This window comes from Mus caroli, unplaced genomic scaffold (assembly GCF_978045245.1).
Source record: "Mus caroli unplaced genomic scaffold, Mus_caroli_1 scaffold_33, whole genome shotgun sequence".
In the NCBI taxonomy this organism is placed as follows: domain Eukaryota; kingdom Metazoa; phylum Chordata; class Mammalia; order Rodentia; family Muridae; genus Mus; species Mus caroli.
The window spans coordinates 3062006-3070334 of record NW_028227288.1 but is presented as its reverse complement, the minus strand read 5'-3'; positions in this window follow the sequence as shown (position 1 = coordinate 3070334).

Here is an 8329-nt window from a genome sequence, read left to right as displayed (position 1 = left end):
ATGTCAGAAAGACTCCAACTTCTTTACGTTTTTCTTTTTAAAATATTATATAACTGCATACGTATACACAGACAAATAGCCGTGCCTCTTTTACTTTTTTATACATATTTTTATTTTTTTATTTATTTATTTATTTATTTATTTATTTATTTATTTATTTATTTAAATGAACTGGGAAGTTGACCATAGTACTCCGGGAGGCCTTGTCTTTTTCTCCACACAATGCGGTCGATAGACTGTCTGATCTGGATTTCTTTTCTGATTTTCCTTTTGTTTTGTTTTGCGGAATAAATTGAAGGTCGACCAGTTATCCTTACTCGAGTTTTGTTTGTTTTCCTTTTTTAATTTTAAAAGGATGTTATATTTATTTATATATATATATATATATATATATATATGCGGGGACACACACACAGTTTTTTTTTTTTTTTTTTTAATAGACCTGGCTGTCCTGGACCTCACTTTGTAGACCAGGCTGGCCTTGAACTCAGAAATCCGCCTGCCTCTGCCTCCGGAGTGCTGGGATTAAAGGCGTGCGCCACCATGCCCGGCTTTGTTTTTAATTTTTGTGTGTGTGTCTGTGGAGGGGGGCAATCGGTGCTCTTAACCACTAAGCCATCTCTCCAGCCCATCTTAAAATCCTTAGGTTGATGATCTGACTTTTCTGTTTTCTTCCTTTAACAAAACTGGTAAGTCAGCTGGCAAAAAGGATTTTCTTTTCATATATATTCCAAAAATGGGTAACTTGTAAATAGTGGTCTGTCTGCTGTTTGTTTGCTTGCTTGCTTGCTTGCTTGCTTGCTTGCTTGCTTGCTTTTTTCTTTTTCCCCCGAGACAGTGTTTCTCTGTGTAGTCTTGGCTGCCCAGGAACTCACTCTGTAGACCACCCTGGCCTCAATCAAACTCAGAAATCCTCCTGCCTCTGTCTGCCTCACAAGTGCTGGGAGTAAAGGTGTGCTGCACCACTGCCTGGCATTACTACTACTACTACTACTACTACTACTATTATTATTATTATTAGACATAATGAGATCAACTAGTTGGCCCGGTTTCATTTATTCATTTGAAATTAGTTGGACCAATTAGGTCTGGGAGGTTTCTTTTGTTTCCGATTTGGGTGTTTGTGGGGTGTCAGGTATCTCTCGGGTATCTCAACGGAATGGATGAAGGTTACAGTGATATGGCTAGAGTTTTGTAAAGATTACTTTTCTTTTTTTTTTTTTTTTTTTTTTTTTGGTTTTTCGAGACAGGGTTTCTCTGTATAGCCCTGGCTGTCCTGGAACTCACTTTGTAGACCAGGCTGGCCTCGAACTCAGAAATCCGCCTGCCTCTGCCTCCCGAGTGCTGGGATTAAAGGCGTGCGCCACCACGCCCGGCAAGATTACTTTTCTTAATCTGAGGAAAAAATAAAATACTGGGCTACATCTATATTGCTTCATTTCTCTTTCTCTTTTCTTTCTTTCAGATAAGGAGGTCCGTCAGCCAATTCCTCCTGCCTTTCTGATTTTCATAACCCACACACACAATGCAGGCTACATCCATAGTGGGGAACAATCATGGAGGAAGAGGTAGGCTTTGCATTGGGTAGCATTGTCTGAGCGATATGTTAGTGGACCAGAGAGTTTGGATATCAAGCCGTATAATGTTTCTTTTTTTCTTTTTTTTTTTTAAGATTTATTTATTTATTACATGTAAGTACACTGTGGCTGTCTTCAGACACACCAGAAGAGGGAGTCAGATCTTGTTAAGGATGGTTGTGAGCCACCATGTGGTTGCTGGGATTTGAACTAAGGACCTTTGGAAGAGCAGTCGGGTGCTCTTACCTGCTGAGCCATCTCACCAGCCCTAATGTTTCTTAAAATATAGAAAAGTTCTAACAAAGTGATCTTTAACTTTTTTTTTTCTCCTTCGACTCTGTACAATGAATTGTTTTGCTTGCTTGCTTGACTTTGTACAATGAATTGTTTTGCTTGCTTGCTTGACTTCATTTGGTTTGACATGGTTTCCCTTTGTACCCGTGCAGACTGCCCTCCCTCCCTCCCTCCCTCCCTCCCTCCCTCCCTCCCTCCCTCCCTCCCTCCCTTTTGACCCAGTTTCACTCTTCCACCATACACTCAATAAAATAAAATAAAGTAAAATAAAATAAATAAAAGAATGAATGACGTTTCCAGTTATTTATTTGTCTAAGCTACCTAAATTCCCCTTCTACACCTCCCCCTACTCCCCACCCCAAGCCGCCATCTCCTCGTGGGGGTAGGGACCTGCACATCTGTGTCTTTCTCTCTGAACTCTTTGTTTTCTGGTCCACGTTGCTCCAGAGGAATGTAGCCCTTTGGAAATGGTAATGGAGTTGATAACACACCCTATCAGAAAGAGGAAGGCCCATTCACTCACTCATTCTCACCCAGCCCTGTTCTGCTACTTCTAAGGACAGAATCTTCTGGACAGTATTTACATGGCTTGCTATTTCTAAATTTTGGTTTTGGTTTTGGTGTTTTTGGTTTTGTTTTGTTTTTTTGTTTGTTTTTTTTTTCTTTTTCTTTTTTTCAAGACAGGATTTCTCTGTGTAGCCCTGGCTGTCCTGGAACTCACTCTGTAGACCAGGCTGAACTCAAACTCAGAAATCCGCCTGCCTGCCTCTGCCTCCCAAGTGCTGAGATTAAAGGTGTGTGCCCACCCACCACTGCCTGGCTCTATTTTTTTTTAAACATTATGTATGTATGTATGTATGTATGTATGTATGTATGTACGCATGCATGCATGCATGCATGCAGGCATTGTTTATACGACTACACTGCAGCTGTCTTCAGACACACACCAGAATAATACATGGGATCCCACGACAGATGGTTGTTAGCCACCACATGATTGTTGGAAATTGAACTCAGGAAGGACCTCTGGAAGAGAGGACAGTGCTCTTAACCACTGAGCCAGCTCTCCAAATAAAATTTGTGGAGAAATTGAGCATCTTAAAACCTTAGGCATCCTTCCTCCTCTCCACGTGGCCTCTCTCCCTCTTTCTACCTTCTCTCTTTCCCTCTGCCTTTGTACAATAAAGCTGTAAAACAACAACAACCTCTAGGCATGTGTGTCCCCTCTTTATGTATGTATGTGTGTATGTATGTATGTATGTATGTATGTATGTATGTACTTACTTACTTACTTACTTTCTTACTTGTTCCGACACCAGTCAGGTGTGGTGCTTCATGCCTTTAATCCCAACACTTGGGAGGCAGAGGCAAAAAAAAAAAAAGAAAAAAAAAAACCCCAAACCAAACCAAACCAAACCAAAACAACAACAACAACTACAACAAAAAACATCAAACAAAGTTTGGGTCTTAGTGAAGTAAGCAAGGCACAACCTGCAGGCAGGCAGGACTGATGAATTTGTACGTCTTACCCCTTCAGAGTTTACCAGAGGCTTAAAGGACTGAGTTTTTGGGACTGCCCTGAGACAATATATATCTTCCTTCCTTCCTTCCTTCCTTCCTTCCTTCCTTCCTTCCTTCCTTCCTTCCATTTATTTATTTATTTATTTATTTATTTATTTATTTATTTATTTATTTATTTATTTAAAGTACCCTGTAGCTGACTTAAGATGTACCAGAAGAGGGTGTCAGATCTCATTACAGGTGATTGGTAGTTGAACTCAGGGCCTTTGGAAAATCACTGTTTTACCTGCTGAGCCATTTCTCTCACCAACCTAGTTCTGTCTTTCTGTCTTTCTGTCTTTCTGTCTTTCTGTCTGTCTGTCTGTCTGTCTGTCTGTCTATCTGTCTCTCTGTCTTTCTCTCTTCCTTCATCCTGGCATCAATCAACACAGACTGTTTTGTGAGGTAAACTTAATAAACTTCTAGCTCCTCTCTTGTTCTCTTACTTCTTTCTCTCTTGCTACTTCTCTACTCTCTCTGCCTCTACTAAAAATGAAGAAGAAGAAGAGGAAGAAGAAGAAGAAGAGGAGGAGGAGGAGAAGGAGGAGGAGGAGGAAAAGAAACCTCTAGCTCATGCAAGGGGGATGTAGGAAGGACACCACCTTCTTTCTTTCTTTCTTTCTTTCTTTCTTTCTTTCTTTCTTTCTCTCTCTCTCTCTCTCTCTCTCTCTCTCTCTCTCTCTCTCTCTCTCTCTCTCTCTCTCTTTCTTTCTTTCTTTCTTTCTTCCAAAAATACTCAGGGACATCACACTCCCTGTAGCCAGGGATGAGTCTCAGGGAATGTATGTGAGCTTGCTTTGTTTTGTGGGGCCAAACTTGACAGACATTTCTTTTGGCTTTGTGTGTTTTGCCAGCCAGCTCTCTTGCTCTGCTCACTCACTCACTCACTCACTCACTAACTAGCTTGTTTGCTGTGGTTGCCATTTCTATCTATCTCTGCACAGGGTTCCAAGACTGCCCTTTGGGAATCAAATGGGAGAGCAGAACTAAAGGCTTTTTGATAAAGCACCTAGAGTGCACACCAGCACCTTTGGACTGACTGGCTGCCTTCCCCCTCCCCCTCCTCCCCCTTCTTCAGATTCATTTATTATAGGTAAGTACACTGTAGCAGTTTTCAGACACACCAGAAGAGGGCACCAGATCTCATTGTGGGTGGTTGTGAACCACTATGTGGTTGCTGGGATTTGAACTCATGATCTTCAGAAGAGCAGTCAGGGCTCTTAACCGCTGAGCCTCCAGCCTCCTGCATTCCTTCTTAAAGCATGAATGATCCCAGCATGGGAAGACGGTCTGCCCTCCCTCCCTCCCTTTTGAGCCATTTTCCCTCTTTCACCATACGCTCAATAAAAGAAGTAAATGAATGAAGTCTCCAGCTATTTGTTCGAGCTATCTAAATTCTCTCACAACACCTCCCCCTCCCCCTCACTGCCTTCTCTCCCTATGTTTGGGTGGGGCTGGGGGAGGGGTGGGTGGGGGGAAGGGATCTGCAAGTCGTCCCTGCAGGTTTGTGGACTATTTGCGATGGTCTGGTTCTCTGAACTGCTGAGCCATGTCTATCCAGAGGCTGGCTGGCTAGTTTTCTGCCTCAAGTCCCTGAGTGATGATTTCAGTGTGAATTCTCTGAACTCACTGTCCTTTCAGGTCCACATTTGCTCTGGCAACCCACTGAACCAAACAATAGGCTCACACCGAGATCTTTGGAAATGGTAATGGAGTTGATAACACACCCCAACAGAAAGAGGAAGCCTCCGCTCACTAGAAGACTTTCACTAGAAGCCTCACCCTGCCAGCAATTTAGGAATTGGTAAGGCCAATCTGGACAATATTTAAATGATTTCTACTTCATGTTTAATGCTTAATAAAATAAAACGTGTGTGAAGGTCTGAAGAGCGTTGACTGTTCTTCCAGAGGTCCTGAGTTCAATTCCCACGAACCACATGGTGACTTTGGAATCCGATGCACACTTCTGGTGTGTGTTGGAAGACAGCTGCAGTGTACTCATATAAATAAAAAAATAAATAAAACCTTCAAAAATAAAATAAAACAAAGCTTGTGAAGAAATTGAGCATCTTAATTTTATTTTATTGTATTGTATTTCACACACACACAGTATTATATATATATATATATATATATATATATATATATATATATATATATATATATATATAATCAACTGGCACAGAAACGCACATTACCTAAGTTAGCTGGGAGTGGTTGGATTGGATATGCAGAGAAGGAAGGAACATTTGCAGTTTTGCTGTTGCTCTTTTTTTTTGGGGGGGGGTGGGCTGTTTAAATAGTACAGCAGAGCAGTGGTGGCACATGCCTTTGGGAGCACTTGGAAGGCAGAGGCAGGCAGATTTCTGAATTGGAGGCCAGCCTGGTCTACAGAGTGAATTCCAGTACAGCCCGGGCTACACAGAGAAACCCTGTCTGGAAAAACCAACCAACAAACAAACAAACAATCCCAAGCAAAACCCAATCCAAACTTCACAAAAGGGAGGGACACTATAACAAATTACAATTGCTTGTATATATAGAAAAAAATTTCCTCCCCCCCCCCAAATAACCCTGGTTCAATTAAATACGAAACTAACTAAGTAATCTCACACATACAAACATACATACATAAAACAAATAATGATAACTACGTGGCATGGAACTGCTTACACAGTTTGGATGCCACCTCCATCACATGCCTGCAGAAATTATTGAGTGGCCGGCCTGGTCTGTCTTGTATGTTTTTGCACCATGTACAGAGACTTTGTCTCTCATAAATAAATGAATACAGAGAAAGATATTCATTGATCTATACATGCCTGTGCGATGGCTCAGAGGGCAAAGCTGCTGTCTGTTAAGGTATAGGTAAAAGAGTAAGGCCTAGATGGAATGTTAAGGACTGAGGAAACTATTAAGGCCTAGATGGAATGTGAAGGCCTACTTCAGATTAGATAAGGGCTAGGTAACCTCTTACCTGGCTAGCCTGCCATTCTGCTGTTACTGCCAGAATTGATTACATATTCTCCTTGGATGTGTCCTCAGAAACCAATCAAGATAGAAGCCAATCGAACTGCTTCCTTTGTTCTATAGTTATCTGCAATAGGCTTGGACTCAAACTGACCACCCAGCAGCATTTCCTACACCCGCACATGTGTATACTTTTCTGGCATTTGCTCCTAGAACCTGCACTGGGGATGGAACCCCCGCCCTGCCCCAACACAAGAGAGACACCCAAACCACCGATTCAGTGCACAGACTACTTAGAATCAGACTTCTATTTTGAGTAGGGTGTGAGTGAGTAAAGTGTAAGTTCCCAAGGCCTCCCTGGGAACTGACATCTTACTTGGAAGAAAGAGACTTGTACGTGGGCAACTGACTTTCTGGTTTGCAATTTAAGACATGAATGTCACACTATTGATGGCCAAGACACTGGATGTCCTGATTTTATTAGTGTGTGTGTGTGTGTGTGTGTGTGTGTGTGTGTGTGTGTGTGACTCCATGGCCAAGCTAGCCCCCCCCTCCCAGATGTGTGTTTCTTATTTATTTATTTATTTATTTATTTATTTATTTATTTATTTATTTATTTCTTGGGCCTGTGCTTGTGTATGACCTCGGCAACACTTCCTGAAAACCAAACCAAGCTAAACTAAAGCAAACAACTATGGCTGTCTGCCTGCCTGCCTGCCTACACAGAGAAATGATATCTCCAATCAAGTAACACTAACTCCTAAAGACGCCTGTTTCTCTTTTTCTTTTTTTTCTTTCTTTTTTTCTTCTGCTCCCTCTCTCTGTTCCCCCCTCTCCCTTTCTTCCTTCCTTCCTTCCTTCTTTCCTTCCTTCCTTCCTTCCTTCCTTCCTTCCTTTCTTTTCTTTTTTTTTCTTTCTTTTCTTTTTTTTTTCTTTCTTAAATTTATTCTTTTCATACATAGTTTCTTAGTGTAAGCAGCCCTGGCTGTCTTGAAGACACTTTGTAGGCCTCAATCCAGTAAGAGCCTGCCTCTGCTTTTCAAATGCTGGCATGAAAGTTGTATACCACTATGACCGGCTACGATTCTTATCTTCTTTTTTTTTTTTTTGGTTTTTCGAGACAGAGTTTCTCTGTGTAGCCCTGGCTGTCCTGGAACTCACTTTGTAGACCAGGCTGGCCTCGAACTCAGAAATCTGCCTGCCTTTGCCTCCCAAGTGCTGGGATTAAAGGCGTGCGCCACCACCGCCCGGCGATTCTTATCTTCTTATTTTTGTTCCCTCTCCCCTCTTCCTTTTTATGATTTTTGCTTTTGACAGGCAGTGGTTGTGGCAGTGCTGGCAGAGGGAGGTGGATCACTGTAACTTTGCAGCTAGCTTATTCTACAGTCTGAGTTACACAAAAGGGGTTTCAGAATGACTGGTTATATTTTTCATTTATTATGCATTTTAATTATAATTTAATTAAACCAAAAGAATTTAGACTGACCAATTCAGAGTCTGGCATTTAAAAGTATAACAAAAGACAGTATGAGGCTGTCTGTGGATGGTCAAGGGTTCTGGCTGCTTTAGGGAGCCTCCTCACCTTTCTGCACATGCAAACTAGGCCACCTAGAGGCTGGACACAAAAGCTACCTTGAGCATTAGGTCACGTGACAGTCAGCCACCTCCATCTTTATGAGGATAGATGTCAGTCAGAGGACAAGATGGCTGCCACCCACTTGTCACCTTCCATATGCAGGCACACCACCTCCCTTCTGTTTTTGGATAAAAGACACATAACAATTTTTATTATTTACAGTAAGCCTTAAATAACACTCTGACAGCTGTGCAGATTTCTACTTGCTATGTGATTTGAATTTCCTTTTTTTGTTTTTTTTTCTTTTAATTAATTTTCAGGAACTGCATGGTGGATTCACCTAGGTTCTGGT